The following is a 14,313-nucleotide window of genomic DNA, read 5'->3' as shown; positions in this document are numbered from 1 at the left end:
TGCTAGTTGCTTTAAACTCACATGTTGTCTAACAGTCTTATCTAAACCTTCAATAAATTTTTTCTTTTGAATGTATTCTCCATGGGCATTTTGTCCCATTTTCCTAATCATTGTTTCCATATTTTTAATGTAGTGTTTGATAGTTTCTCTTGCATTTTGTGCTAGATGGTCAAACTCCAAATCCAAATAATCTTGGAATCCTTGTTGCCTAAAGTTATTTAGAAATGCTTCTCTCAGAATGACATAAGTTTCGCTTGTGGAAAGGGGAAGGTTTCCATACAACAAGGTTTCTTCATACTTCAATGTCGTTGTAAATGCATAGAGCTTCTAATCATCATTGATGATCTCATTTGCTATGTACATCACCTCAAATCATTAAACATGCACATCAAGTTATCATCCCAATGCCTTGAATATAGTGTAAAGTCTATAGGTTGCATTAGTGCTCTCACAACCATATATAACCCTCTTAATGCTTCTAAGTCTTTGAAGATTGGTGCCCACTCTTTTGGGATAACAAATAGTCTACTAAGACCCTAATATCATGTAAAAATGTCTATGTTATTGTTTTCTATACTATGATGAGTGCAGTATTTGCACATCTCATATTCTATTGTTTATGTAGAAATGTTGTTATAAATAATAGAACTATCATTGGTTCGTCGACCCTCCACCTTTGTATATTCATCTCCTTCTTCACTCATAGTTTTCATCCTTTTGGAGACACCCTTATTTGTCCCACTAATTCCCTTAGAGCTTTCCACTTGTTTCTCTCCCAATTGTATTCTGATGATTTAGTTTCTATAGTAGATATCTCTCTAGTGACTTTTCTATTTCCAATGGCACATCCAAATCACCTTAAAAAGTATTTTGTAATTCATGGTTCAACTTCTCTACTATTTGCTTAGCTTTCCTTTCCAATCTTCTTCTTCCTCTCTTATCTCATGCGAGTTTTTGACTTTCACTCATTCACTATCGTTCTTGTTAGCTTTCTCTATCTTGTACATTTTGTTAGCTACATTTTGTGTTGTCCATTGAAGCTTCCTTTGTTTATATTAATTTGGCTTAATAAGAATTTATGGTAGTTCCTTATCTTATATATTGTATGGTACATTATCGCTTAACTTCTCTACTAGGCCCAATATTTTAGCCACCTCTCTTGCTTCCCCAATATCAAAATTTAGCGTCACACCCCACTCCCAAATTAGCACTAGCCTATAAAAAGGCATTCATGAATGTATATTTAAAAACTAAGTAGTGGATAAAAATATCCAAGACATGTAGATCATTTGATACATATTTAAATTTTCTTTGGATCTAGGAAACATAGTCAATAACATCACAAAATCAATAGAAATAATAATATTAATCACAAGCATAATGTCAGAAGACATGATTTATGATGCTACTCAATAGAAAATATGAAGAAGAATAAATGCATACATGTAGACAAAACAATGACAACATAAAGACAAATAATTGCATACATGTAGATAAAACATAGCACATGTGCATACAAAGCCAACTAAGGTATACAAGAAACCCCAATGAATATTAAAAACATTAGCAAGAAGTCAATCAACTAAAAAATAAAACATCAACTAGAAATGAACCATTGTTGAATACTAAGGTTGTAATGTTTTTCTTATTGGTGAGCTTTCATTGTATGTGGTTGACTTTACTATGTGTAGACAATAGTGCTTGCAATGACAATCAACCTATCAAATGATATCACTCGACTTAACTTGGAGATGGTGATTGGCAAATTCCATTATATCTTCGCCTACATGCAAGCTACCAATCGCATCCTCAATCTTCCTCTTCTTTGTATAAAGAAGAGGTAAAGTAGGTGATAATATCAATATCTCATCAACATCCACTAAGACACACAAACACCTTATCTAGAGGAAATCTCAAAGGAATGAATTAGTGCCATACCCCAATTCAAGTGAGATCCCACCATGGCAACAAGTGAGCTCCACATAGCATGCCACAAAGATATTGTTCCTCTACATGACCCCCCCTTAAATCATCTCCAATAATGTCTTGTGCTCCACTATCAAGAGGTAAGTGGTAATACACAATGGAGTTATGGGGTTGAGCTCAAGTACCTCAAATAGAGGATGACTAGAATCCAAATGCTCAAGGTTTGGAGGGGAGGCACTTTTTATCCACACATTCAAACAAGACATGGAAGTAGACTAAGAAAATCAAAAACCCATCCGCACATAAGGGGGAGAGAGAGTGTGTGTGCATGCGTGCGTGCGTGCATGCGTGCGTGCGTGCGTGCGTGTGTGTGTATGTGTGTGTGTTGATTCCTCTCTCTCTCTCCTCCTCATGTTTGCCATCTTCCTCTTCTCTTGAATGATGTCATGCTAAGAACTTGGCTCTCTCTCTCTCTCTCTCTCTCTCTCTCTCTCTCTCTCTCTCTCTCTCTCTCTCTCTCTCTCTCTCTCTCTCTCTCTCTCTCTCTCTCTCTCTCTCTCCCTCTCTCTCCCTCTCTCTCCCTCTCCCGCTCCCTCTCCCTCTCCCTCTCCCTCTCCCTCTCCCTCTCTCTCTCTCTCTCTCTCTCTCTCTCTCTCTCTCTCTCTCTCTCTCTCTCTCTCTCTCTCTCTCTCTCTCTCTCTCTCTCTCTCTCTCTCTCTCTCTCTCTCTCTCTCTCTCTCTCTCTCTCTCTACATGAACTATGTGAGCTATTGTTGGCTCCATCTTCTCAAGGGATGAAATGTTCTCGCCTGCTTCGTCTAGGAATTTTAAAAATGGAGTCTTCATGTTTAAAATATTGAAAAACTCAAAAATGTCAAAAAAGTTCTCCACCAAAACAAAATTTCAAGCATTGAATTTCTTACAAAAATACTTAATGAAGGTGTTGATGTTTGGGAGGATTCTTTGGTTGCCATGTAGGAATTGGTAGTTTTATGCATAAAAATCAAAGTATTGGAATAGATGATACTACCCTCAAGGGAAGCAAAGGAAGAGAGAAGATTGATTTTGAATCGATAATTTGTGATATGGACATATTATGCATGGGTCTATATGAAATGACAAGGGAATGTGTGATGGATATCTAATGCTTCATGTGTATATCGCTTTGGTGGTCACATATGTCCCGTTATTCACATTTACATGGATATGCATCTTGACTATCATTTATTTTAAGTTGAGTAAACTAGTTATAACATTTATGGAGAACTATTATTAGCAATTTTCTATAGTTTCTAAATAGAAAAATTGGATATTATAAAGTACAAACATCACTGCAATATAATATTGGATTATAATATCATCAAGAGGATGGCCCTCCTAAAGGTGATAAGACTTGGATAGTCACATTAGCTCAAGCTAGTAAGTTGGAATTGACAATCAACTATAAACTAATTTGGAATCTGAGTAAGCATTGAATGAAAGGTTTGACTTTGGCTATAAGAGGCAAAAGCCCAGCCCCATGCACTAAGAAGTTATATTCAAACTACACAAGGGGTGCCAACCAGTCAATGTGCACCAATAGTGACTAGGTCTAAAAAATGGAGGTACAAAAGTGTGTGTATACATGTGTGATGAGTCCCAAAGCTACATATAACAATTCATTAGCCATCATTATGATTAGTCCCAAAGCCACATATAGCAATTAGTCTAGCCATTATTGTGAGAAACTCTCCACAATTTATATATTAGGTGCTAAAACACAAATTTAACAAATGTTATGCTACTTGCTATTCATCTTGTCATCTTCTCCTTAATCTTTAACTGTTAGAAGTGTTCATATCATAGGTTCACAAGCACCCACATACTTATATACTAGCACTCTCTTTATTCTTTATTTGGCGCTTGACGAGCCTATATTATCGTAGGGCAACTCCACTATTTGTTGTCTATAAAAAGAGGGAGTGTGGCAGTGTTCGGGAAAAGGCGGGTTCACTTCATCCTAGGGCCGGTTCATTTTAGGAGAAAACTCGTTCGATCCAATCTGAGGAGGAATTGTCTACTTGTGAAAAATACATGCGAAAAGGATTTAGGCCGGTTCATCTTAATCATAGAAGGAGAATATCCTTCTCATGATTAAGGTAGAAGGATAAGATCTTTCTAAATATAAATGAAAAAGGATTTTTAATAATACAATATATATATTATATATTAATATTTAAAATTTAAATTCTAATTTAGAATTAATTATTATTAACATTTTTAAATTTGAATTGTCCAACTTCCAAGTGGCAAGACTCCAATCATAACTAGTAAGTTGAAGTAACTAGTTAGTAGTTAGTAGTCACGACTCACTTAGCTTAGCTAATAGCACTAGACTCTAGTGACTAGTTAGTAGTTAGTACTAAGTAGTGTCCCTTGTCAACTTTCAAAGTTTCAAACTTTCAAGTTTCAAGTTAAAGTTTAAACGTTTTAAAATTTAGCCTTAATTATAATTAAAGCTGGCTACTGCTGACTACTGTCAGTAAATTGGAGAGAGAGTGCCAAGTGGAGTCGAGAGTTCAATGTTCATAACTTCATCATGGCACATGCAAAGTTGCAGTGTGGCATCATGCATGCACAATGCAAAGTTTCAGACTTCAGTCTTCAAAAGAAGCGTGGCCCTGGGCACTCAGCAGATTCATCATTCCAGAATCCAGAAGAACTTCACACTGCATAGTGCACACTACACAGCCTCTCAAGTCTCGACTCAGCCTTCAGGTCGGAACTTCCTACAGGGCCCAGGCAGCAGGCTGCCTCTCGAGTCTCAGAGTCCAGACTCCTGCAGGCTGCCTCTCGAGTCTCAAGCTTCAGCCTGTCGGATTCCGAAACTTCCTGCAAGGCCCAGGCTGCCTCAGTGCCTCTCGGAGTCTCGAGTCCCAGCCTCCAGGACCTCCAGCGGCCAGCCTGCAGGGCCGCAGGCTGCCTCTCAAACACTCGTGAGTCGCTCAGTCATGACTCCACCTGCACCGTCCAGGTGGCAGGCTCCCGCCTCCTGGGGTTTCTGCTGCCCGCCTCGGCCCTCAAGGCTCAGACTCCACTGTGAGTCGTGACCTGTCCATAGTCCAGAGCCTCGGCTCTCCAGTGGCATCCACGATTCCACCGTGAGTCGTGACCCGTCCAGGCTGTCGCGGCCCGCCTCCTGGGGCCTTGACTCTCCAGAGTCCACGGGTGACGGACCACACCTCCTGGGGCTGCCGCAGTGCCGCCTCCTGGGGCCTCGACTCTCGACTCTCCACCGTCCGACGTCTAGGCGATCTCCACGCCTCCTGGGGCTGCCGCCTCCTGGGGCCTCGACTCTCCACCGTCCAAGCTGCCGCCTAGGGCTGCCGCCTCCTGGGGCTGCAACCTCCACACCTCCTGGGGCTTCGCTGCTGCGACCTCCACACTCCTGCCCGACGTTGCGACCTCCAGGCTGCGCTGCTGCAACCTCGACGCTCCCGCGGCGACCTCCTGAAGGCTAACTCGTGAAGGTGAGAATCCTTCAATCAATATCCTCTAATAATGAGATAACCATCACCAATATAATTCATCTATATGCTTATGATTACCACAAGCGTAATGTGAATATCAATCCCTCTTGTTTATTTTAGATGTCAAACAAATGCTTTGTTACATTTACTAATGGCTCTTGCATTCCCTTTCTTCAAGAAATTGCTATATGGATTGAAGCAACTACAAAATGAAACAACTCATAGGGTTAGCATGCTAGTAACATGCCTACAAATGCAATCCTATGCTAAGGATATCCGTGTGCACTAAGACAAAAAATTCGTGTGTGTGTGTGTGTGTGTTCTATACACTTTATACATGCACCTAGTATAAACATTGTATACTTGTGTGTGTGTGTGTGTGTGTGTGTGTGTGTGTGTGTGTGTGTGTGTGTGTGTGTGTGTGTGTGTGTGTGTTATATATATGTGTGTGTGACATACGTGAAGGTGAGAGAGAGAGAGAGAGTGTGTGTGTGTGTGTGTGCGTAGAATATATATGTGTGTGTGACATACGTGTGCAATGTGCATTGTGTGTATATGTGTGTTAGTGAAAGCTTAAAGGCAAAATCTTAGTACTAATTTTTATTTTTATTTTGCTATGTGGTTGTTAATAGGTTAAAAAGCTTTGTGAGACATTGTAGTTTGAAGATAGAGGCTAGCTGTTGGAGGAGCTTAGATTTTCAAAGGGAACGAATGCCTAACAAAAGGTAGAAAATTTTAACGATTATAAAAAACACGGTAAGATCGCAACCACTCTTTTTAACTTTGAGAATGGCACCTAAATTGAAAGATAAGAGACAAGGAAACCTTCTTGCATGGGTTGGGATTGAAAACATAGCCAAGCATCCTTCTAAAAAGTTAAAAGAAAATACGAATAATATTGGGGGCTCAACTTCAATTAATGTGTTATCTTCAAATGAATCATTTGATAACATGTCACTTGAAGAAAGGGCTGAATTTGAAAGGAAAAAAGAAGGACGCTTACTTTTTCAAGAGGATTGGCTAGACCAATTTAAATGGCTTGTTTATGATAGAGATGAAGTAAAAATGTTTTGTAAATTTTGTTTGAAATATCCTCATCCACATAGTGCATATTCAAAAGGGGGATCTATAAATTTTAAAATTAGCAACTTAAAATCCCATGTTCGCACATCATGTCATAAGTTTGCTATGCAAGCTATTTTACTCGAAGGAAAAGACTCAATTGAAAAAAGTGTTAAAAAAATAAGAGAAGTAAAAGATGAGGCATTACTTTCATTATTTAGAACGGCATATTTGATTGCAAAGCAAAATTTGCCATTTTCTGTGTTTCCTGACATGATAAGCTTATTGCAAGATTGCCATGCACCATACACTACTAGTCTTTATAATGATGATAAGGCATGTGCTGAAATGATTTTTTGCATGGCATCGTCTCTTATGAAAAGTACAATAGAAAAGTTTCAACTAGTCCATGGTTTGGTGTTTTAATTGATGAGTCAAATGATATCTCCTCACATGGACATATGGTTATTTATTTATCATATCTCGAGGCTGATTGTGTTCCTAAAACAAGCTTTTATGGTATCATACGTGTGCATGATGGCACTGCAAGATCTTTGGTTGAGGCTATTATTAAAGAGCTAAAGAAATGTAAGCTAGATTTATCTAGATTTGTTGCATTTGGGTCTGATGGATGTTCCACAATGGTAGGAAAGGAGAATGGTGTCCAGGCCTTATTGAAAAAACACGTTAATCCATTTTTAACATCAATTCATTGTGTTGCCCATCGTAGTGCCCTTGCAATATCTAGTGTAGCAAAAGAGATGCCTTATTGCAAAAAGCTAGAAAAACTTATTAATGCTATAGCTTCGCATTTTAATGTTAGCACGAAGAGATTAGAAGGGTTGCAAGCTATGCAACAAGATTTGGCATGTCCCATTCTTCGACTTGAGCATACTTTTGATGTGAGATGGTTAAGTAGATATAGAGCTATTAGTAGAGTGTGTAAGTCTTTAGATGCAATACTTGATATCACTAAAAGAGAGGCATTGCATATTTATGAAGAATTGGTTGAGTTTGAGTGTGTTTATTGCTTACATTTCTTAGCTGATATTTTGAGAGGTTTAACAACACTAAGCCAAATGTTTCAAAAAGACTTTGTAGATGTCACCACTATAGATAGTCTTGTAAAGAACGAAATTATATCCATAACACAATATTACATTGATTGTCCTCCTGTTGATGTGAATGCATTAACTATTGGAGTATATGGATATGATATCCTTCCAGACTATGGGCCTGAAAAAGGATATTTATATACATTAAGAGGTGCTTTGCATGGGAAGAAATTTTATGAGCATGATTTAAAACGTAAAATTAATGGAGAAGACTTTAACAGGGCCTTAGAAGTTCAAGTTGCTTTTGCTAATTCAGTGGTAAGTAACTTGAATTCTCGATTTCAAGATAATTCTATACTTAATTGTTTAAAAATACTTGTGCCTGCACAACATCCAATACATGAGAAGGCCTTAAAAAACTATGGAACCCAAGAGATAGATCAATTAACTTCATATTATGGTTTTCCTAAAAAGCTAAATATAGAAGAATTCCCTGCAATGATAGAAGTTGACGAGTTTAAGAAAGAATTTAGAAATTTTAAGCATCAAGCTTCTAGAGATTGGATACGATTCACATTGTTAGAAATAACTTCAACACTTGCTTGCAATAGGATGTGGAGGGATGCTTATCTGAATATTCTTACTCTTTGTCAAGTAGCTCTTGTCCAATGTTCGAGCATTGCTATTTGTGAGAGAGGTTTTAGTGCTCGAACTGTGATAAAGAGTAAGCTTCGTAATCGTTTGGAGATTAAGAGTTTAGATGCATTAATGAAAATCTTTATTGAAGGGCCTTCTAAGTTCACTGATATAGAGTTCATTGAGAGTATGGACTTATGGGCTGAAAAAACACATCGCCATTTATACACAGCATAAGGAATTTGTTCATTGATTTTGCAATAAATTTGCATTTTCATAAGAGCAATTGATTTTTTATGGCTTATGATGATTTTGAAGTCACTATGCATTATTTGCACTTTTGTTGTTTTGATTCTTTTGACTCTTGATCATTTTCCTATATTAAACTTATTTTTCCCTTGCTTGCTTCTATCTTTTGAATAAAAATCTTTCAATTTGTTTTTAGATCATGCTTGCTTTTATAAAATGTACTTGAACTTTTTTGTTTATAATGTTGGTTGTATTTCATTATGTTCTCTTTTATGTTAGTTTTTTTTTCTTTTTGTATCATGATTGCTTTTAATAAAATGTGTTTTGACTTTTTCTAAACCTTTTTATTTTTTGTTTTGCTTAAGTTTGTTTTTTCTTTTTGTATCATGATTGCTTTTAATAAAATGTGTTTGACTTTTTCTAAACTTTTTTGTTTTTTGTTTTGCTTATATTTTATTATGTTATCTTTTATGCTAGTTTTTTTTTTCTTTTTGTTTATTCTATGCTTTTAATAGTTAACTTCTTTTCTTTTAGGGTTTCTATTTTTTTTAATGTTCTCTTTATCTTTGTGCCTATAATGTGTATACTTCTCTGAGGCCATATGGCATAGACCCACTAAGAGACATGGAAACAACTTGCATACATTTGTTTTTATCTATTTAAATTTTAGATATGTAATGTAGATCAAGTTACTAATGATAATAAGGGTTTTCATTTCTAAGGTATAAGAGAAGTAATTGAACAAATTCCAAGGAAAACTTTGAGATAAAAACCCTTTCAAATAATTAAAAAAAATGATTATCCTTTCATTAAAGATTTAAAAAGGAATTTGACCGATTCAATTTGTAGAATCAAGGGAATTGGGCCGATTCGATTTAGAATGTAAAGGTTTTGTAAGGTTCAAATTTTATGAAACCGCCTTAGGTTAAGAGAAGAAGGATCTATGTTAGGCTCACAATTTTTTTTTTCCCGAACACTCACTGGAGTGTGGCCACAATCCATTATTCGATCAAGTACTTGCAGATACTCGATGTAGAGAGAGGGATCTTGTGGAGTGTGTGAGTCGGCGCTCAACCAATGTACCCTTGTCATAGTGGATTCCTATCCCTGGTATTGTCTCTTTCATTGATCTTGTGTTGTTTCATGGTGTCAAATGTTTGAGGTTTCTTGATTGAGATTATTTACCACGAGATCTATTGTATTCCATGGTTTGAGTGCGCGAGCTAAGTTTGTCTCGCTCATGTGTTGATTATCGGGTTGGCTGGGTTGGTTGCTCTTCAGTTGATTGAATGAGGTTACTTATGCTTTACGGTGCATACTGGCTCGTTGACACTCTCCATGGCCTGTACTGACATCACATGCCTGCATGGACCTGCGGCTTTCGTCTGCATACGTTAGTGTGTTGCCATTGACCGCTTGTTCGCTGCTGCTGCGCCAGGTAAAGCTCAGCCGCTATGAGATGCGGCTCATCACCATCCCCTGCACTGAGCACGGCTACCTTCCCCTTGACGTCTCCGCCGGCCCTTCTTACCCCCCAGCCTCGCCACCCTCACGCGGGAGCCCCATATTGTTGAGATGTAGTTTGTCGTCGAGGAGCACCGCATGCAGTAACCCTACTGCAAGTTCTCTGGCATCCTCCTATCGCAGCAATGATCACAGCGATGCCATCGTCAATTGCATCGTCATTGGCATTGCGCAAGGGGAACTGCATGGTGCTCTACATCCATTTTGTTGATTGTGTTGTGCTTACTTTGCCATGCGGACTCCACTGATTAGATGGCAATGTTGGTGGTCGTTAGCTTAATGGTCATTCGTATGGAATGTTTCTTATTTGGTTATTAGTGGTCATTCATATGCTATTTCTATTGTTTGTTTTTCATGATCATTAGCTTAATAGTCATTCGTATGGAACATTGGTGGTCGTTAGTTTAATGGTCATTCATATGGAGTATTTCATTAGGAAAAAAATGAACTCACAAATGGGTTCTTAAAAATAATATAGTTTAAGATGTGGGACTTTTGGATTGTCCAATAGGAAGGTTAAATGTTGATATCCATGGAAGATGAATCTTTTCTCTCCAAAACTTAGGTTTTTTATTTTAAAAAGGGTTAGTGCGATATTAAAAAAGGGAGAATGAATAGCACACAAATTTTGAGTTTCTCTCACCTTGTATCCCCTCTTTTTTTTTAAGAATTTTCAATTTTGGTTTTTTTTCCCTCTCACGAAACCAGTTTGACCCAAAAGTTGAGTAGCATGTCACTTTCCCTCTCTTCTCTATACTGGTGAATTTTCATCTCCATTGAAGCTCCCTAGTGTGAGAGTAATTAGGGATTTGAGCATTCTACTTACCTTTGCACTTTCTTCTCCATGTGAAGCTCCAAATTTTGGGCAAAACACAGGTGCCCAACTCTCTTTGCAATTTTTCAATAGGATTTGATGTCATTTCTTATTGTATTGTTATTTTATTACAGAGGTTGTTTTGGGCAGGAGGCACAGGTGCTCATCTCTCTCTCTCTCTCTCTCTCTCTCTCTGTTTGGTTTTTTTATTTTTTGCTACTATCTTTTCAATATAGCATGATGTTAGTTCTAACCCTTGTTGTTTTATTGCTGCAGAGATCATTTTGGGTGACATTGCATAAGTGCTCATCTCTCTCCCTCTCTCTTTCTCTCTCTATCTCCTCTTTTCTACTGTTTTTTCAGTATACCTTCATGTAAATACTAACTCTTAATATTGTCTTTTATAGATATCAATTTGGGTAAGATTGGATATGTACTCATTTCTTTCTCTCTCCCACGTACTCATACACTCTCTCTTTCTTCCTCTCCACGTTTTTTCTTTTCTACTATCTTTACAATAGGGTTTGATGCTAGTTTAAATTACTTCAAAGTCAATTGTTGTTGCAACACTTAACACAAGGTACAGCAAGGATTCTGTAGCTCGGTTTACAGGTAAATCTGCCATATTTTATGGTGCCAAAATTTATTCATTTGATTAGTGACTTTTATGTTTGATGGGATTGATGTTTTCTTTTGTCCATCATTTGCTATGGGTTTTGATCAGCAACAACGATTCAATCTTATCTTCAACAAATCAGCTTATAATAGGTAGATTAACCCTATTTTGTGTTGCCTCTATTCATGCAATTATCTAAATATTTTTTGTTAAAAGGGATTCATGCAAGTATTTTTTTGTACATGTAGGTATTATTGTACAAGGTTTACGTGAAGTACATAATTCTCAATTGACCTTTTTGCTATGGTGAGTGATTTCTTTGTGCTAGATGATATGGATCTGCTAGAAGTCAATTTCAAAAATCCTCCACTTTATTGGTCATGTGTGTCCATTCGAAACTCCATGCCAATTGGCAATGATCCATAAAATTGTTGTATCATATCATCCATATAACACACAATCTGTTAAGTCATATAATATCTCATGTGTCAATCCAATGTGCCTATTAAGATTTGCATGCCATATGGTTGCTATCCTTGTAACAACTACTTTGTAATACCCACATTTTATACAATGTATTGAGTCAAATCAAACTCCTATTCATTATAATTTTTAAAAAATTGGTAAAATTCTCTAAGTACTCTTATACTATTTTTCATGTAAGTGATATGATTAAAGTGATACCTTGGAATTGAATCTATACTTTATGTCGATGTACATATCCACATGCGTTTTGATATCGATGTTTATGTCTATTTACAAAAGTGTAAACATCTCTCAATGCCATGTCGATCTGTATGGCATATTGGTGATTACTAGACATATTGCCTTGATCAAGATACGTGTGAAAGTGCACCTATGGATGTTACTGTCATTTGGAGGGTCATGCCCCAAGTGTTGCAAATGGAGGATGATTGGCCCTCGAGTATAATGCGCCATGAAATTATAATGTTAATGCAAAATCCACCTTCTAGCTTCTATTTTAAACTAGATGGTATGAAAATTCAAAGCCAAGCTGAGGATAATATTGTTACCCGTGGAACGTGTGTGGCTCCACATATTTTAGAAATTGTAGAGTCTCCCTAAAAATACCAATACCACAAGTTGTAATATCCAACACTTGTAAATTTTAAAAAAAAATTAGTTAATAGAATATTGTCGCTTGTAAACTTGTAATAATTAAAAATTATGATATTTATACAAAATCATACACTCACTATACACTTATCACATCAACACATTTACATATGCATGTAAACTTTACAAAGACGTTAAGTAAAGCTATAACTAAATATATTATGTGAACAACCCTTAATGGTTTAAAACATAGGGTTTTTATGGTAGAACTAGTTTAGTTCTTGTTTCATTGTTTTATTTCACACTTTCTCTTTTTATCTCTTTACATCCACCACATCCCTCCTACCTACTACGATGGATGCTCTCGCACACTTTGATAAGTGGATCCATGAGACTATCTTTACCAGTCGGGGTAACAAGATATTTCAGGTTTTCTCTAAGAAAATCGACCTTGAAAGCATGGTCCCATCGCTGGATCCCCCTCTTCAAGTTTTGGAAGACTTTATGAGCACCATTGCTACCTGCACATACTCTATCGAGGGATCTGACATGACTTGGGTGCCTCTGGAATAGCTCATGGTATTTCGAGCAGGAAAGGATCACCGAAAAGTGGTGAATAGTTATCTAGCTCACGTGGATCCTTCGCACACAGTATGCAATGTTCCCATGGGCAATGCACCAAGTACAGCACCTTTGGATCTCGTGGAGTATGATTGCACATTGGCAATTTACCTCCTTACATTGGATATACCCCTAGAGAAGGAGAGCAATGAAGATATAACTCCACAAGTTGTTGCTATCACATATACGGGGGAGAAGAGCCAATTGAAGAGATCATAAATGTTGAGGAGGAACATCGGGTAGTGGTAGAGCAAGGGTTGGCTCTCATGGTGTCATCTTCTTCAAAACAGCCACAAGTCGACAAACCCAACTTGCCTCCTTGACGCCCATTAAAGTAGATAGTATACATTGCTTGCTTATGTCAGTTGTGATGCAATACTTTAAAATAAAGAAGGAAGAGTTTTTTTCCATCCTAGTCAAGGATTTTATGGAAGACCTGATCGATTATGATTACATGGATGTGTATCCGATGATGGCAGAGATTGGAAGATATGATGGCACAATTAGATACAGTGAGTGCCATCATAGCAGCATAGGAGCAGATTACCTCAATTGAAGAAGATTACCTTGTGTTGGATGCTGAATTTGAAGCACTACAGCATGATCTGTTCAGACCAAGGCCCTTGCTTCCTACCAAGGAGTTTGTAGATCCCTCTGCCCAAAGAGGTGCCTCGCTGATACACGAGGGAAATGAAGATACAAGATGATCTAGAGAATGTGATATTTCTAACTACCATATATTTTCATGTGCCAATGAAACTTGATGGTAGGTTGCATCGAGTCCCCCCCGGAGTCTAGCGGTAAAATATTAGCTAAAAATTATGCTTGCAACCAAAGAAAGTGGCCCTAGACACCAGTTTGGACAGGGCAGCTACATGCATCATTTTTTGCCAAGATTTTACCAATGGACTTTGAGGGACCCGATGCACCCTACGGTCAAGTTTCATCACTTTCTCATAACTCTAGGTTAGTTGCTAATTATATTATTTGATTTGACTTTGTCATTCATGACATACTGTATATAGATGAGTTTACATCAAGGCAAGAAGGTATGCGGATCGACAGAAGGATTCAACTCTGAAGGAGTACATTGGCAACCTTGTTGCAGACATCAAGGCAAGAAGGAGCTTGGCATGCGGATTGACAGAAGGATTCAGCTCTGAAGGAGTACATTGGCAACCTTGTTGCAGACTTGGTGGTCTTCCATAAGAATTCCTCACCACA

The 14,313-nt window shown here is 37.6% G+C and overlaps 1 pseudogene; it reads left to right on the top strand.

Annotated features, from left to right (window-relative positions):
• The first annotated feature begins 6,224 nt into the window (after nt 1–6,224).
• LOC148019028 (uncharacterized) lies at nt 6,225–8,425 on the top strand (annotated as a pseudogene).
• Nucleotides 8,426–14,313: the final 5,888 nt, after the last annotated feature.

This window comes from Lygodium microphyllum, chromosome 20 (assembly GCF_053477565.2).
Source record: "Lygodium microphyllum isolate KBCC chromosome 20, Lygodium_microphyllum_v1.1.10, whole genome shotgun sequence".
Taxonomy (NCBI): domain Eukaryota; kingdom Viridiplantae; phylum Streptophyta; class Polypodiopsida; order Schizaeales; family Lygodiaceae; genus Lygodium; species Lygodium microphyllum.
The sequence above is the reverse complement of the archived record's forward strand: the minus strand, read 5'-3'. Positions and strand labels throughout refer to the sequence as shown.